This window comes from Ursus maritimus, unplaced genomic scaffold (genome assembly GCF_017311325.1).
Source record: "Ursus maritimus isolate PB19 unplaced genomic scaffold, ASM1731132v1 scaffold_27, whole genome shotgun sequence".
In the NCBI taxonomy this organism is placed as follows: Eukaryota; Metazoa; Chordata; class Mammalia; order Carnivora; family Ursidae; genus Ursus; species Ursus maritimus.
Window position 1 is genome coordinate 29,693,391 of NW_024425230.1, and position 18,882 is coordinate 29,712,272.

An 18,882-nucleotide genomic window follows, 5' to 3' on the forward strand; every position below is an offset into this window, starting at 1 on the left:
TAAAGATTTTTATTTATTTATTTGACAGAGAGAGAGACAGCCAGCGACAGAGGGAACACAAGCAGGGGGAGTGGGAGAGGAAGAAGCAGGCTCATAACGGAGGAGCCTGATGTGGGGCTCGATCCCAGAACGCTGGGATCACACCCTCAGCCGAAGGCAGACGCTTAACCGCTGTGCCACCCAGGCGCCCCTAAATTAGTATTTTTGTATTCGTTGGCTTAATACCTAGTACTGTGATTACTGGATAGTAGAGAAGTTCTATTTTTAACTTTCTGAGGAAACTCCATACTGTTTTCCAGAGCGGCTGCACCAGTTTGCATTCCCATCAACAGTGCAAGAGAGTGGGTTCCTTTTTCTCCACATTCTTGCCAACATCTGTTGTTTCTTGTGTTGTTGATTTTAGCCGTTCTGAGAGGTGTGAGGTGATATGTCACTGTAGCTTTGTATTTCCCTGATGATGAGTGATGCTTAGCATCTTTTCTTGTGTCTGTTGTCTTCTTTGGAAATCTGTATGTCTTCTTTGGAAAAATGTCTATTCATGTCTTCCGCCCATTTTTAAATTGGATTATTCATTTTTTGGGTGTTGAGTTTCATAAGTTCTTTATACGTTTCCGATACTAACCCTTTATTACATATGTCATTTGTAAATATCTTCTCCCATTCTGTAGGTTGCCTTTTAATTTTGTTGATTGTTTCCTTCGCTGTGCAGAAGCTTTTTATTTTGATGTATCTCAATAGTTTATTTTTGCTTTTGTTTCCCTTGCCTCTGGAGATAAATCTAGAGAGAAGTTGCTATAGCTGATGTTAAAGAAATTACGGCCTGTGTTCTCTTCTAGGATTTTTATGATTTTAGGTCTCACATTTAGGTCTTTAATCCATTTTGAGTTTATTTTTGTGTGTGGTGTAAGAAAGTGGTCTAGTTTCATTCTTCTGCGTGTTGCTGTTCAGTGTTCCCAACACCATTTCTTGAAGAGACCGTCTCTTTCCCATTGGATATTGTTGCCTCTTTTGTTGAAGATTAATTGACCAGATAGCTGTGGGTTCATTTCTGGGTTTTCTATTCTGTTCCATTGCTCTATGTGTCTATTTTTGTGCGAGTACCATATTGTCCTTTTTTTAGAGGGACGGAGGGAGAAAGAGAATCTTAAGCAGGCTCCACTCTCAGCATGGAGCCTGATGCAGGGCTTGAGATCTCAACACTGAGATCATGACCTGAGCCAAAATCAAGAGTTGGACACTTGACCAACTGAGCCACCCAGGCGCCCCCACACTGTTTTGATCACTACAGCTTTGCAATATAACCTAAAGTCCAGAATTGTGATGCCTCCAGCTTTGCTTTTCTTTTTCAAGATTGCTTTGGCTATTCAGAGTCTTTTGTAGTTCCATACATATCTTAGGATTGTTTGTTCTAGGTTGGTGAAAATTGCTGTTGATATTTTGATAGGGATTGCATTAAATCTGTAGATTGTTTTGAGTAGTATAGATATTTTAACAATATTTGTCCTTCCAATCCATGAGCATGGAATGTCTTTCCATTTGTTCGTGTCATCTTCAATTTCTCTCATCAGTGTTTATAGTTTTCAGAGTACAGATCTTTCACCTCTTTGGTTAGGTTTATTCCTAGATATCTTATAGTTTTTGGTTCTGTTGTAAATGGGATTGATTCCTTAATTTCTCTTTCTACTGCTTCATTATTGGTATAGAGAAATGCAACAGATTTCTCTATGTTGATTCTATATCCTGCAACTTTACTGAATTCATTTATCAGTTCTAGCAGTTTTTTGGTGGAGTTTTCAGAGTTTCTATATATAGTAGCATGTCATCTGCAAATAGTGAAAGTTTTACTTCTTCCTTGCCAATTTGGATGCCTTTTATTTCTTTGCACTGTCTGTTCGCTGGTGCTAGGACTTCCAGTACTATGTTGAATAAAATTGGTAGAAGTGCACATCTCTGTCTTTTTCCTGACCAGAGAAGAAAAGCTGTCAGAGTTTCCCCATTGAGGATGATGTTAGCTGTGGGTTTTTCATATATGCCTTTATTATGTTGAGGTATATTCCCTCTAAACCTACTTTGTTGAGGACTTTTTTTTTTTTTATCATGAATGGATGTGGTACTTTGTTGAATTTTTTTCTGCATCTATTGAAATGATCACCTGTTTTTTCTCCTTTCTTTTATTAATGCGGTGTACCACGTTGATTGATTTGCAAATATTGAACCACCCTTGCAAACCAAGGAATAAATTTGGGACCCCTCTTTCAAGTTACAGGACTCAGTATCCTGGCAAGGACCAGGAGATAGTGCAAAGTCACCACTAGGATGGATCTTGCAAGAGTGTAAAAAGTGATGATGACCCATGCTAAAGAAAGTTTAAGTGTTTAAATTCCTAAAGAAGATGTTGCAGGTGGGATTACAAGACTCAGGGAAGTAGGTATGCCAGAATGGACTATGGATAACCAGAAGACCTGCCAGAAAATTATGTTCCATGGAAAGAACCAAAAGACACACTACTTACCAAGGCCATGAGAATTTGCTGGTGAGAGGCCGACCAGAATCTCTAAAAAAAGTAAGTGGTGGCTCTCCTCCATAGACCAGGGCTGATGATGGAAGATACTGTTACAGAACTTGGCTCACTGATAGCAGTGGGGACAATTGGACCCTAAAACAACAAAGGCCAAGTGGCAGTGCTTAGCTTCTAGAAGTGAGGGAATGACAATTCTCATAATGGCTGGTAAGGCTGGAGTGACAGCCAGGAGGACCTGGCCCACAGGGAGTTATGGAGATGGATAATCCAGCAGAGCATCCCTAGAGGCAAAACAGATGGACAACTGTCAAGGGTACTACTCAGACTGTACCAGTGGAAAATATTAAGGATAGGTGACTGGAAGGCTGGAGGCTCTAGATTCCTGAAAAAGTCCCAATCCCTTCTCAGAGTCCAGAGTTGAGACAATTTTCAGACTGTGACTAAGGAACTGGCTAGGTCGGTAGGAGGAAGGATCCTCAACCCTAGATCAAGAATACATGCTAATGATCCCGCCAGTCCTTTCCCGAAGAGATCTATGGCCATTTACTTGGGTAACTTCACTGGCAAAGGGAGAATGCCCAGACATATCAAGGTCTGTTGGATACAGGGTCTGTGTTGACACTGATACTGGATATCTGAAGTATCATCTGCCTGCTCCCAGTTAGAGCTGGGGAGACACATGGGGCCAGGTAATAAGCAGAATCCTGTCTTAGGATTGGCTTACAAGGGTCCACTGGGTTCTCGGACCCACTCAATGGTCATTTCTCAGTCCCTGAATACATAATAGGGGTTCATTTGTTCCTGGGGTCCACAAAGAAAAGTGCTGAGAGTAAAGACAACAGAGATTAGTTCCATCCTTGAGGATATAAAGGATGCAGGGAAGCTGGTTTCCATCGCATATCTGTTAAATTCACGATTCTAACCCCTGCAGAACCCAGAATCCTGGCAGGTGACTATAGACAACCACGAGCTCAACCAGGTACCCCAGCCCTGACTACAGCTGCTGTGCCAGATGTGGTCTATTTGCTGGAGCAGGTTACTCTGGTCTCGGGTGCATGCTATGCACCCACTGCTTTGGTGAATGTGTTCTTTCCTATCCCAATCAGATAGAAAGGGACAGACAAAAAAATTAGCATTTACATTGAATGGACAACGATATACACTTAAAGTTTCGCCCCGGGGTTATGTTTCCTATGCTATGTCATAACATCGTCTGAAGAGATCTGGATATCTGGACATACTGCAGAGTACCATACTGATACACCGCTTCAGTGGCATTCCATCAACGGGCCAGATGAGCAAGAGTGAACAGAAAACTGGTGGCTTTGGTAAGGCGCACACACTCCAGAGGGAGCTCTGTGAAGATTCAGGGCCCTCTACATGCATAAAATTTTGAGGAGTCCAGGCACTGGGGCAGGACGACTCCCCTCCAAAGTAGAAGATACATTACCCCCATCTTATATCTACCGCAAGAAAACCCACCCCCTGGGGGATTCTGCAGGTTTTGAGCATATCATACACCTGGGGATCCCACTGCAGTCTACAGCAGGAGAGACTGACAGCTCTGAGTGTGGCCTGAAGCAGGCCCAGAGCACAGAGGATCCTTTCTATCGTGGAAGTGCCAATGGTTCATTCTCGAAGGAACAGACATATATATTCCAGGTATGGAATTGCTTTCCTCCCCACGAGGTCTTGGTCAGCACCACTCACCGAGGGCTTATGGAATATCTGACCCACTATCACAGACTCTCACAGAAGTATATCAGGTCAGGGGCCCACTTAACAGCGAAAGTGTTGTGGGAATAGGCCCAGAGCCATGGTATTAAGGGTCACGTCCTGGGCTATACCTGATACAAGAAATGCTTGCCCCATAGACTGTTGGGGCAGTGTGCTGAAGGCACAGCTGAAGCCGAAGCAATGCTCTGCGAAGATAGGGTGCCATTCTCCAGGGCAGAGGACGTTCGTTGAATCAGTACAACAGCAGTGGTGCGCCACAGGTATTTGGAATTATACTAGCATGGATAATATGGATTACTAGTATGGATGATCACAGATTGGCCTACTATGTCAATTACTCCTTTCTTTCTAGGAATACATCAAATCGTTCTTTCTAGAAGTTGCCATTATTTTGTATTGAAGTGTGTATAGGGTTACACAAAAATGTAAATTCGAATTGTACCTGTGCAGTTTTGTTTTATGTTTCTTTTTTTTTTTTCCTCCTTGGGATCAATGGTTAAAACAAGATTTTCCCTTTCTTTTCATCTTGAAATAATGTCAAACTTAAAGAACTGCAAGACTGGTACAAAGAACTTTTTTGTCCTGAGCTATTTAAGAGTACGTTGCCAGCAACATGCCCTGGCACCCATGCAGATACCTTGCTGTGTGTATTTCCTACAATCAACAACATCCTCTGACATACGTACGACGCAACCATCAAAACCAGGATGTTGACAATGATGCGTTACTGCAATCGAACCCCCAGAGCACGTTTCACCAAGTTTTACCCAAATTTCACCAATGGTCCCAAAAATGGCCTTGCAAAAGAAGCCAACTCAGGATCACCAGTTTTTGGTTTTCATCCCTGTTTGGTTTCCTTTAGTCTGGAACATTTCCTCAGTCTTTCCTTGACCAGTACAACCACTTTTGATGGTGACAGGCCAGGTGTTTTGTAGACTGTCCCTCAATCTGAGTTTGTCTGATGGTTCGTCATGTCTAGATTCAAGTTATGCACTCTGGCAGGAATACCTTCCCGTTGCATCTTATCAGGTGATGGACAATTTCAATTTGGTGCATTACTTGTGACGTTAACTTTGATTACTTGATTTACTTGATTAAGATGGTCTCTTGCAGGCTTCTCAGCACTCAGAATCTAAGATCTCAGCGCTAAGTAGACTTCTTGCTTCGGCATAATGTTGTTCCCAGTCTTTCTCAGTGGACAGATCAAGGGAATATATGTTTTAGATATACATACATATACTTATGCATACATTATTACCTATTTATATTAAATGAAAACCATTCCAATTCCAACCCAAGACCACAGGGTTTTTCTGGTTTCTCCATGACTATATGTCCTTTCATTTTTGATAGTGAGAAATTTGGTTCCTATTATTCCATCATCCTTGACATATTTACTTATTTGATCAATCCCTTTGTATCTTCTGCGTCACCACTATCCTGCCCCTCCTTGAACTCTCTCCTTACCTGGCTTGGACTCTGACATCCCAGCTGGGTGGCTACTGCCACATCCCCATCACCCTATGGAAACCTTCCTTGTGCTTAAGCTCCAACACCTCACTCTTGACCAGCACCAGTCCACCTCTACCCACCAGACTCCCTCCTTGTTCTGCTTGGGCTTCAATACTCTGAGCCCAGTCATGAAATGGGATTTTTAAAGCAAAGGGATTAAGAATGTGCACTATAAGTTCTGACTGTGATGAAATCAGCCATATGTCTTCATTTGGCAGGAGGACAAAATTAACAATATTCTGTATTTATGTTAGAGTTCTTAAAGTACCAACTACATTTCAGCATTTAATCTACTTGGCACTTGTTTTTGTAAATGGTGTAAAATCGGGGTCTAGCTTTTTCCCTGGTAGATAACATCAGCAACATTTCTTATATATTCATCCTTTTATCACTAAATTTCACCTTTATTATGTTCTATTCTTATAAACAGGTTTCTTTTTTTTTAATGATTTTTTATTATATTATGTTAGTCACCATACAGTACATCCCCGGTTTCCGACGTAAGGCTCAATGATTCATTAGTTGTGTATAACACCCAGTGCACCATGCAATACGTGCCCTCCTTACTACCCATCACCGGTCTATCCCATTCCCCCACCCCCCAATAAACAGGTTTCTATTCCTGGATTTTCTAGTCAGTTACACTGGCTCCTTTGTCTATTCCTATGCTAATTTCATATGGGTTTGATCATGGTAGCTTTATGGTGTCTTCCGATATCTGGTAAGCCAAGTGTACCCTTAGCGTACTCCTTCCTACGTTATTGGCTATTCATAGGTACTTTATTCTTTCCAAATGAATTTTAAAATAATCTAATCCAATTAAAAAGCAATCTGGTGGAGACTGTAATTGAAATTAATTTTATAGAAATTTATGGAGTTGACCTCATGTGACATTAAGTCTTCATATTCTAGGATAAAGCAAGGAGCCCATACAATGCTTATTCATTGTTCAGATCTTGCTTCACTTATTTATCCAACAAATATTTTTGAGCATCTACTACTTGCTAAGCCCTATTCTAAATGTTGGGGATACAACGGTGAACAAAACAGACAAGTTCCTTGCCTTTTTGAAGTATACATCCCAGCAGGGCAGACAGGTAATAAACAAATACACAAAATAGGTAACAAGTAAATATGCAATATGTCACACAGTGTTACATGCTACGGCAAAAAAAGGAATCCAGCTGAGGGGGCGATGTAGAATGGTGGACGTCTGTGGTTTTTGTTGTTGTTGTTGTTTGTTTGTTTTGTTTTATTTAGTGCAGTAAGGTGATATGGTCACGTTTGTGCTCAGCGGTGAAAGAGTAACCCACGTATTGCAGGTAGAAGAGATAGCAACGGCCAGGGCGAGCGCATGCGTGGTGTGTTACACGGGCAGAGGAAGAGCAAGCAGCCCAGCATGGCTGGCATGGAGTAAGGGGTAGATGGGTAGGAGGGGAAATGAAGACACTGGCTTTAACTCTGAGAAAGAAAGTTGCTCCTGAGTTTTTTGAGCAGAAGAATAACGTGATCTGATGAAGGTTTTAAAAGGTCATCTGGGGGCGGCTGAGTGGCTCAGTGGGTTAAGCATCGGACTCTTGATTTTTGCTCAGGTCATGATCTCAGGGTCCCCGGATAGAGCCCTTTGTGGGGCTCCACACAGCGAAACTGGTTTCTCTCCTCCCTCTGCCCCTCCCCACACTCGTGCGTGCAGGCGCGCACTGTATCTCTCAAATAAATAAATCTGTTTGGTTTTTTTTTTTTTTTTTAAAGAAAAAGGTCATTCTGGTGGACGGGAGGAGAAGGAGGGAGACCCATCAGAAATCTCTTAGGATAATGCTTGTCTGAGGTGATGGCTTGGACACGGTGGAGGTGGGAAGTGGAGGATTCTGAGCGGCCTGACTGAAGTGCCACCATAGTCCACCAGGGGGCAGTACACACGTGTCCTGAAGGGACCTAGCCGTGACAGACTGCAGGTCTCTTCTCCCTCCTATAATGATGGGCTGTGATCATCTTCCTATATAACAGCCACCCCTTCCCTTTTGCTGCTAGAACTTACATTTTATTTGTGACTGTGGTATGGCCAGCCTTAAGGGATGAATCATGATGGTACAGCACCATTTCCACCTCCATGATGGCAGTCACCTAATGTCATCACCGTCAACCCCACCTCCTATACATGCATGCACAAGCCCAGCCAGTGTATTCAGGCGTCTGGGAAGGCAGGTTTGCTGAGGGTGACTAGGAACTCCTTTCTTTGCCATTATTTGTTATGGGAACATTGCCTTTTTAAACCTGTAATGTTGAAAAGGAAAAAAACAACATTTAAAAAAATTTAATTCGTGGACACGTGAAGAAAATTTGAGATGTACAAAAGAGTTTACAGCAGCACTGTCCAATAAAACTATAATGTATAGTTTTAGAGCGACACATGTAATTTGAAATTTTCAGTTACATATGTAACCACATTTTTTAAAGTAAAAGGAAATGGGTTGAAAGTTAAGCTTAATAATGTATTTTATTTAATCAAATATATCAAAAATACTATCATTTCAAAATATAATCGATATAAAATATACTTAATGAGATATTTTACATTCCCTTTTTTTTTTCCACACAAAGTCTGAAATCTAGTGGGTATTTTATGATTGTAACACATCCCAGTTTGGACCGGCCACATTTCAAGTGTCCACTATCCACACGCGGCCAGTGTCTGCTGTATCGGACAAGGCAGGTTTACAGCGTATGCAAGAACATCTTAGCATCCCCCCAGCACTCATTCTTCTCTTGATTTTTTATAGATGTATCCCACCCTCAAGTTTAACAATGCCCGTGAATGGCCAGCTGGAGGCGCCATCTCCCAGCCTCCCTAGGAGCTGTGTGTGGCCGTGAGGCTTCATTTTCTATTGCAGTGTAAAAAGCTACCACCGACTTAGCAGCTTATAACAACACCACTTATTATCCCAGAGTTCTGTAGGTCAGAAGTCTGAGTTTAGTTGTTTTCCGTTCAGGCTCCCACAAGGCCAAAATCAAGATGTCAGCTGGGCAGGGCTCTTGCCTAAAGACTCTGGGTACGACCTGCTTCTAAACTCATTCAGGCTGTTAGTAGAAGCCAGATCCTTGTGGCCATGGATCTGAGGTCCCGTTCCCTGCTCTCTGTTCCTTGAGGCTGCCTGGACCCCTCCTCTTGTGCTCTCTCCATCGTTAAAACAGCATTAGTACAGCAAGTCCTTCTCAGGCTTTGAATCTTTGACTTCCCCTTCCGCTCACCAGTGGGGGTGGGGGGGATCTGTGCATTTAAAGGGCCTGTGATTAGGGTTGGCCCACCTGGGTAGCCTTCTTTTTGCTATATAGCATAACACGACCACAGGATGTAATCATACCCATACTTGAAGGGGAGGGATTTCATGGGGCATCGAGGGCATTCTTAGAATCCAGCCTCCATCAGCATGTGATTAAATGCGAGGCAATAGGAAGTTAATAGCAACTCTATCCTTCCAGCTGCTCCGGGCAACGTTTTGGGTGTCATCCTTGTCCTCTTGGTTTTCCTTACAACTCACTGGTGTTAAAAAACAAAATTCAACCCAGTAAATCTTAAAGATCTTATTGGCTTTATTCAGCAATTCATAAATCAGGCAGCATCCCATCTAGCGGGGAGAAAGGAACTCCAAGTTGCTAAACAAAGTGAAAGACTTATAGGCAGAAGGGAGCGGGAACAAGGAAGCTATACCAGCAAAAAGTGGATTGTGGTGGTGAGGTCACTTTCTTTTAGGGGATGGCAGGGGTCTACCAGGCAGATTACCTCACGAGTGCAGACTGAGTGATTCCTGGTCAACTGATTTAAGATTCTACTTCTGGGAGATGCCAAAACTATAATTCAGTTAAGTCTCAGTTTGGTGACACGGGGCTTAGCATAAGGGACTCCATTTTGGGTCCGTTGCCTTATTTTTAACACTAGTCAGTTATCAAATTCTGTCAAATCAACTTTTAGAATACACTTAGGACACAATCACTTCTCATCACCCCCCCTCCCCTGCCCCGGTATCTTAGCTTGGGCCAGCCTTCATCACCTCTCACGTGGATTACTGCAGTAACCTCCTAACTGGCCCGGTCTCAGCCATCTGTCCTCAGTAACCCATGTGGTCCTGGTACGACATATGCCAGACCACGTAGTTCCTGTTCAGCACCCTTCATGGGGGGCCCATCTTGGAATAAAGGCCCAAATTCCTAATATGGACTATAGTCCACATTGTAGTCCTTGTGAGGCTCTATTCCGGTCTCCTCGTTGGCTCCCATGACCTCACATCTTACCATTCTTCCCTCTGTCTCTTCACTGCAGCTTCACAGGCCTCCTGCCAAAAAGTCCTCAAAGGCTTTTGCATCTGATACTCTCTGTGGCTAGAATGTTCTTCCCCAAGATACCTGCACGGCTAGTCACACACACACACACACACACACACACAAGCACACGCACACACACACAGGGGAGATTTCATATTCCCCCACCTTGCTTAATTTTTGCTCTGTAGTACTTTTCATTATGTAACATATTACATATTTCAAATTTGTATCTTGTTTGTCTCTCCCACTAAAATGCAAATCCTTTAGAACAGGGATTCTACCCTCCCCCCCCTTTTGTTCATTATTTTATCAAGCCAGCACATAGTAAGCACTCCAAATTGTTTGGTAAGAATAGCATCATGAGAGGGAGGTGACAGGACTCAAAGCACCCTAAGGTCCTTAGGTTGTTTGGAAGGAAGGCAGTGATGTTAACTTTAGACTTTGCTAAGCTAAATGTGTGTGCTACACTTCTCGCAGTTACCACTCAGAGAACAGAAATAGAACTGTGACTTCAACGTTTAGGAAAAAGAATGGGCAAAAGAGAATATTTGAGTAAACCAGTGGAAGGCAGGTCTGAAGAAGAAACAGCAAAGTCGATATGATAAAAGGAAAGCACAGAGCTCCCCGATTCCTGTAGAATAATGGCAGCTCTAAATCCCTTCACAATCCTCCCGAAACCACACAGATCAACAGTGACAGCAAATGAAATCACCCCAGCTCTCACCTACGGCCTCCCAGGAGACGGAGAATACCTCACACTTCAATTTACATGTAAATGGAGAGATAAATATCTGGAACTCGCAGAGCCAGCTCCAGAGCTCACAGCAGAACAGCAGCTTGGGAGGGGGGGTGTTGGGGGGAGTAGGGACGGTGTGTGGAAGAGAGGAGTGCAGCTGGTCCTAGAGGAGGCCAATACCAAAAACATCGGCGCCAACTAGCCTCCGAAGGAGAGGGTTTGATCCCACGAGGGAAGACGCTGAGGACACAGGTCTGAGACCTGGTGGATCAGAACACTGGCTACTGGGTAATCAAAAGGAACATTCATGAAAATGGATGATTCATTAGGTCACAAAAGAAAATCTCAGTAACTTTATTTTTTTTTTAAAAAGATTTTATTTATTTATTTGAAAGAGAGAGTGAGTGAGAGAGAGACAGCACGAGTGGGGAAAGAGGCAGAGTGAGAGGGACAAGCAGACTCCCCACTGAGCAGGGAGCCCCGATGCGGGCTCGATCCCAGGACCCTGGGATCATGACCTGAGCCGAAGGCAGCAGCTTCTCCAACTGAACCACCCAGGCGCCCCCATCAGTGACTTTAAGAATAACAATAATGTAAGCAACATTCTCTGATCACGAGCCAAAAAAATTATAATTAACAAAATTAAGAGCAAAAAGATCCCTCCACCAATTAAAAAAAACAACACTGTATTAAGCACGTGGGCCAATAAGGCAATACAAATCAAATCACAGAATTTTATGAAATAGCAATTATGAAAACAGCTTATCTGAAGCTATAAGATACTGTAAAAGCAGTCATTAGAAGAAAATATATTGCATGAAGTGAACTGTTTCAGTAAAATTAAACATCAATTAAAAAGCTTAAAAAATTGAGTAAACTGAAAGAAAGCAGAATGAAGGGACTATTAAAGACAAAAGCAGAAATTAATGAGTTAGCAGAAAAAAATCTAAAAAGAATAAATCCATCCAACTGCTGGTTCTTAAAAAAAAAAATCAAATCAAGCCAATCCAATCAATCAAACAAACCATTAGCTAATCTAATCAGGAACAAAAAATTAAAGGCATCATTATGGAAGATAAGAAATGACAGGGAGGAAAGAGCCATTGAAACAGAAGAAAAATTAAAAATCTTAAGATACGACTTTTCCCAAGTCTAGACCAACACATTTAAAAACCAATGATGATTTCCTAGGAGGATATCATTCACTGAAATTGACCCCAGTAAACATAAAAAATTTAAACACACGAGTTATTCCTCAAAAAGACACGAGACCTAGATGGGTTCATAGGAGAATCTCCTAAACCTTCCAAACTACTTGAAATATTCCAGAGCATAGAAAAGGGAAACTCCCACATTATTTTTAACTAGTCACATGCATGTACAAAACCCAAGAAGAACAAGTAGTCTTTGACATTTATCCACATATTTACCACTTCCAATGCTCCTCATTCCTTCCTGAAGATTCAAATTTCCATCTGGTTCCAGGCAAGAAAAAGAAGTGAAAAAGAGAGAAGGAATGATACCTTTAGCCAGAAAGCAAAGCTTTTCCAGATATCCTTGGCAGAATTTTGCTGATGTCTCATTGGCCAGAAAACCTTGGTGTAGTTTTTAGCCAGGCATATTGCTTTTCCAAAGAAATTCAAGGTTCCACTAATAAAGAAGACAAGGAGAATCATTCTTGGGTAGGAAAAAGCAGCGACTGCCACAGTCCGCCCTTTTGGTTATCCATCCTCCCTCAGGTAGAATATACACCCTCCCTAACCGAGACAGTGCTGAGGTCTCGCCCAGACATTGCATCCATCTCAAAAGCCCGGATCCCTAGCCAATACCCAGTTTTCTCCATGTAACCCTGATGGGAAGCCTCAGAGTCCAATAACCTGCAAACTAAAAGGCAAGTTATTTCCCCCAACATATTCCACATATAAGAGGAGAAGGAACGAAATGCAACTCCCACATAGGAAGGGAAAGAACGGAAAGTCCAGCCACAGCAAATACCAGATTCTGCTAGACAGGAGTGACCCGCACTCCCTCCTGACAGTAATCTCCATACTCAGCCAACCTACTCCCCGGGAGGATATCCCTCTTTGATTGAGCTCTGTGGTCCAAGTTCCATCTTCTTGAAGAGACTTCTTGTTCATTGTCCTCTTCAATCGTATCAGGAAGTGAACTCTGGTCAGATTCTTAAATTCTCATTTTTGGTAATTTGATTCCCTCAAAAATGTTGTAGGCTTCCAGTCTATTTGCCTCCTATTCAGTCCCAAGTGTGAGTAGCCACAGCCAAAGCTCCTATGTGGCCATGATCTTTTTTTTTTTTTAAGAGAGAGAGAGCACAAGTGGGGAGGGGCAGAGAGAAAGAGAGAGAATCTCAAGCAGGTTCCACACCCCAGCATGGAGCCAGACATGGGACTCAGTCTCATGACTGTGAGATCATGACCTGAGCCAAAATCAAGAGTTGGACACCCAACCAATGGAGCCCCCCAGGTGCTCCGTAGCCCTGGTCTTTCAACCTGAAAGTCCTTCTCTATAACCTTCTGGCCTCTGTGTCCTGCCTATGCCTCAAGCCTTCAAATTAATGTTTACTGACTTGAGACAACTGGAAACAAAAGACTGGAGTGGGAAGAGAATGTTTTGGAGGCCTCACTTCCTCTGTTGAGGAAGGTGCTTAGGAAAGTTTCAGGACACCAGTCTTATCTTCTTCTAAGCTACTGCTTGGCAGTCACCACTCCTATTTAGAGAAGAGAAAGAACAATCTTTTTTCAGTCCTGCAAATCTCCAAATGATGAGAGGCTCCTTCAAAGATTTGCAGACCCTAGGCAGAGTGTTTTTCCTTAGTGAAGGAGCTCAGTGAACAGGAACGTCTTCCCTTTTTCCTTCAGCATGGATAACTCTAGGACACTGGTCTCTCTCAGGACTTTGTGGAAAGTGGAGCAAAGTGACTTGCACGTGCTAAGACTCTGAATTATTCCAGTTATTTCCCCAACACAGCAGACTTGGTTGGCATGTAGGGTATCTCCCACTGAAGAGCAAATGGACCCAATGTTTCACCACTGCATAAGGAGGCTGTGGGCATTCCCGTCTGCAATGTCTGCACGCTCACAGCCCAAGGCCCCATCTCTACCAGTCACTAAAGTCCATGTTTCATGGGCTGAATTCTCTAAGTGATTGCATTTGGCTGCATTTCACAAAAACCCAACAGAGTGGCTAACCCAATAAGGGGTTTACTTTTTTTCATGTTATGACGGGTCTGGCATATGCAGTCTGGGGCTGGCACAGCTGTTCATGGAATTAGGCTCCTTCTATCTTCTTTGGCCATCCTTAATGTCTTTTGGTTTATAAGCACAAGTTCGCTGTCACTCTTCTGGATGTTGTATCTGCTTTGCAGGCTGGAAGAAGGGGGTAGAGGAAGGCAGAATGCATGCACCAGTGAATCTGCCCTCTTTTTTTTTTTTTTTTTAAGTCAGGGAGTCAATCACTTCTACAGAATCAATTTTCCTAGTGAGTTTCACTTGCATCTTATCGGCCACATTGCAACCCTTTGCTCCAGGGGAGCTGAATTTTTGGTTTTTTTAAAGATTTTATTTATTTATTTGTCAGAGAGAGAGAGAGCACACAAGCAGGGCGAGTGGCAGGCAAAGGGAGAAGCAGGCTCTGCCCTGAGTAGGAAGCCTGATGCGGGACTCGATCCCAGGACTCTGGGATCATGACCTGAGCTGAAGGCAGTAGCTTAACCGACATAGCCACCTGGGTGTCCCAGGAGCTGAATATTTTTATTCATAAGAGGTTCTGGAGGTTCTGTAAATAAGGAAAAAGAGGAGAACAGATATTGGATAATCAACTGGGTCTGCCCAGACCAATGAAAACAGTTTACACAAGAAAAGGAATACCTTGGCTCAAGTAACTGAAAAGTCCAACAGCTTGATCCAACAGCTTAATGAAATCACCAAAAATCCGGTTTCTCTTTAGTTCTCCACTCTGCCTTCTTCTATGTCAGAATAATCTTGAGGCTGACTCCCCTTTTGGTCCTCAGATGGCTCCCAGGGCTACAAGTTTGTCATTCATGCCCAACAGCAAATAGAGGGTTATCAGGCTCTCAGCATTTGCAGCCAACACGTTCAACCCAAGACGGGGCTCAGAGGATAGAATGTGCTCTTGCTCAGCCTAGGTAACAAGCTCCAAACCTAGATTTGGGGTGGAATCATCCCAGGAATTACATGGATCAGATCTCCAAATGGAAACTATGGCCTATATTTTTTTTAAAGATTTTATTTATTTATTTGACGGAGAGAGAGACAGCCAGCGAGAGAGGGAACACAAGCAGGGGGAGTGGGAGAGGAAGAAGCAGGCTCCCAACGGAGGAGCCTGATGTGGGGCTCAATCCCAGGACTCTGGGATCACGCCCTGAGCCTAAGGCAGACGCTTAACGACTGAGCCACCCAGGCGCCCTGAAACTATGGTCTATTAAAAAGGGGCCAGGGACCTCTGGGGAGTACGGTAGGGAAACGGATGATAGGAACACAATCAACAAATGTCCTCCAGGACAGCTAAAGAAAGAAGGAATCAATCAGAAGGGGATTAGTTAGCACTGGAAACAGCAAGAAAAAAGAGAGTCTCTAAAGTAACATTGACAGCATTCATCGATCCAAGCACTGGTGGAGAAGAGGAAGACCGGGCCCAAGGTCATATCTTGTCCAGTTCCAATAGCAGATCCATTTCTACCGTGAAGGTCTTGGAAGCACGCTCCTATTACTTCCAGCCCCCATCTCTCATTCTGGTGCTCTGATTCCAGCTCATCATGCAGGCTTCTGATTGTGTTTGACCTCCCAAGTTATTTTCTTATAGGGAGAGAGTACTCTAATCAGAGACCAGAATGCTTGGCAATTGTGGTTCACAGTGTAAACGAATACATCAGCCTTCTGGCTTTTACATTAACTTCTGACTCACTGTGTCTACAAAAGCTCCTTTTTGAGCCTGTGTGGCTATGAACCAGACCCTGAAGTCCTGGTGTTTCCAAGATACCTGAAAACTTGTGAGTCTATCAGCAACCAGCCAATGGGTTTCCTTTGAAGACCCCCACATTACCATGTGTCCGACCCATCACCTCCTTCGTGGGTATTGATTTCATAGCATTCAGGGTCTTACATTGGAATCCCAATGTATTATTTCTAATGTAGAAAAGGCTGGGTTTGAGCTGATGCAAATCCTTTTCATCTTCAGGATCTCTTTCTGGAAGCCTCATGACCTGCCTAGCTGTCCTTCTGATCCTGTAGCAGAAGTCTATCAGGCACAAACTTGAATCTTACGTGAACAGACACTTCAGAAAAGAGGATATTCGAATGCTCATAGGAAAATGTATTCTTGTTCACTAAGTCATAAGCCATATGTGAATTAAAGCCAAAATGAGATATTACTACATACCCATTGGAATGACTAAAATTAAAAGAACTGACAATACCAAGTGTTTGCAAGAAAGTAGAAAAAGTGGGACTCATGCATTTCTTTTGGGAGTGTCAATTGGTATAACTACTTGGGAAGTCTGTTTGGCAACATATATGAAGCTGAACACACACTTATCCTATATCCCGGCAATTCTACTCCTAACTACGTATACAAGAGAAATGCATGCCTACGGCTCACCAAAAGACATACGTAAGAATATTCGCTGCAGGGGTGCCTGGGTGGCACAGCGGTTAAGCGCCTGCCTTCAGCTCAGGGCGTGATCCCGGCGTTCTGGGATCGAGCCCCACATCAGGCTCCTCCGCTGTGAGCCTGCTTCTTCCTCTCCCACTCCCCCTGCTTGTGTTCCCTCTCTTGCTGGCTGTCTCTATCTCTGTCAAATAAATAAATAAAATCTTTAAAAAAAAAAAAAAAGAATATTCGCTGCAGCACCATTCCTAATAGCTTTGACTGGGAAACACCCCAAATAGTAGAATTAATAAATACATTGTGTTACAGTCATACCATTTATACTACAAAGCAGTACAGATGAAGGAACTACAGCTGTTCAAACAACTGGGGAAAATCTCATTAACATAATGTTGAACAAAAGAAGCCAGACCAAAAGACGATATATAGTATGATTCCATTCAGAAGAAGTTCAAGAGCAGGCAAAACCTAAATTTTGGTGTTAGAAGTCAAGATAATGGTTATCTTTGGAGGACGAGGTGGGTAATGACTGGAAAGGAGGTACTCCCGAGGTGTTGTGAATGTTCTGGTTTTTTATCTGGGTGGTGACTATACGTATGTGTGCACTTAGGGAAAAGTTTATCAAGTTGTACAATTATAATTTGTACAGTCTCCTTGGCTGGGCTCACAGACGTGGCTAGAGGTTCAGCGGACACTCGCTCTCTGGGCTGGCCTCTGCTAGGGTAATTCAGGAGATCAGCTCTGCCATATGTGCCTGTCACCCACCACGAGCCAGCCCAGGCGTGGTCTCACCGTGACAGCAGAGATGCACGAAGGGTAGCTCCCGATGTTCGAGTCCATATCAAGCCATCATAGCTGCTAACATTCCACTGGCCAAAGCGAGACAAATGGTGGAAACTAGAGTCAAGGGGCGGGCAAGTTACTCTTCTCATGCTGGGCAGGCATTGATCGCACAGTTTCGTGGTAAAGGGCACGGACACAGGGAGGATGATGAATACAAGCTCCCACAGTGTGGGAATAAGAAACCCGAAGCTAATGACAGTACAGTGAAACACATACAATAATTGAGAAGTACAGGGTGCTTTAAGGGCACAGAAAAGGGAACATTTCATGTTTTATCTCATACTCAAATTATTCATGAAAAAATTTATGCATGGACATATCCCTTCCAGACTATGAACTTCTTGTATGTGCTTCGTTTTCACATTTTCCCCCAGCTGCTGGCGTAACGCCTTGCATAAAATAGGCACTTGAACATTTGTGAAATTAATGTTCCGCCATAAAGGTAGTCCTATTTATTTCAGGCTCCAGAGGAAGGAAGAGACCCACATACATACCAATACCTATCTTTATATTTTATAGTCATTTCAGTGAGCTCATAATCTCTATTCATAGAAGAGTTTCCTGTCAAGTGAAGGGTTGGAGGAGTTCCAGCCCACTGACTGATGGGTGGGATCATTCAAATTTTGATGTGTTCCTTTTTTTGGATGGGTGCTTGGTGATGGGGGTCTTCTTCATTTTGAAAAATTATGGTAAAATAGGGGCGCCTGGGTGGCACAGTTGGTTAAGTGTCTGAGTCTTGGTTTTGGCTCAGGTCGTGATCTCAGGGTTGTGGGATCAAGCCCCGCCTGGGACTCTGCACTCAGCAAGGAGTCTGCTTGGGATGCTCTCTCCCTCTCCCCTCTACACCAAGCATGCACACCCTCCCCCTCTCTCCCTCTCAGATAAATAAATAAATCTTTAAAAATATTGTGGTAAAATATATATAACATGAAATTTACCATCTTAACTTTGTAAAAAAGATTTTATTTATCCATTTTAGAGAAAGAGAGTATGTGTGCATGCGGGGGGGGGTGTGTGAGAAGGGTCAGAGGGAGACAGGGAGAGACTCTCAAGCAGATTCCATGCTGAGTGCGGAGCCTGGAACTCAGATCACAACCTGAGCCGAAATCAAGAGTTAGACACCTCACTACCTGCGCCACCCAGCAGCCCCATGTTAACGTTTTTAAGGGTGCAGCTCAGCAGCATGAAGTACGTTCTTATTATTGTTCAACCACCACCACCATCCACCCTAGAACTTTACCTTCCCAACTGAAACTCTATACCCATTAAACAATAGCTCTCCGTTCCCCCTGCCCCCCAACCTCCCAGCCCCTGGCAACCACCATTTTACTTTTTATCTACACGAATGTGACCATTTTGGGTACCTCATATAAGTGGAATCATACAGTCTTTTTGTGACCAGATTATTTCACCAGCATAATGTCCTCTAGGTTCATCCATGTTGTAGCATATGTCAGAATTTCCTTCCTTTTTAAGGCTGAATAATATTCCATTGTATGTATATACCACGTTTTGTTTAGCCATTCATCTGTTGACGGGCACTTGGGTTGCTTTACCTTTGCTTATTGTG

At 43.2% G+C, this 18,882-nt stretch overlaps 1 long non-coding RNA gene across 2 annotated transcripts in view; it reads right to left on the bottom strand.

The window, feature by feature from the left end:
- Positions 1–18,882, bottom strand: part of LOC103678995 — a 47,389-nt gene that overhangs the window by 14,902 nt on the left and 13,605 nt on the right. The window contains exon 2 of one of the 2 annotated variants that reach the window (XR_005838126.1): positions 7,809–8,044. The exons of the other annotated variant lie outside the window; for it this stretch is intronic. This is a non-coding gene — a long non-coding RNA (uncharacterized LOC103678995). The remainder of the gene's footprint in view (positions 1–7,808; positions 8,045–18,882) is intronic. 2 annotated transcript variants of the gene reach the window in all.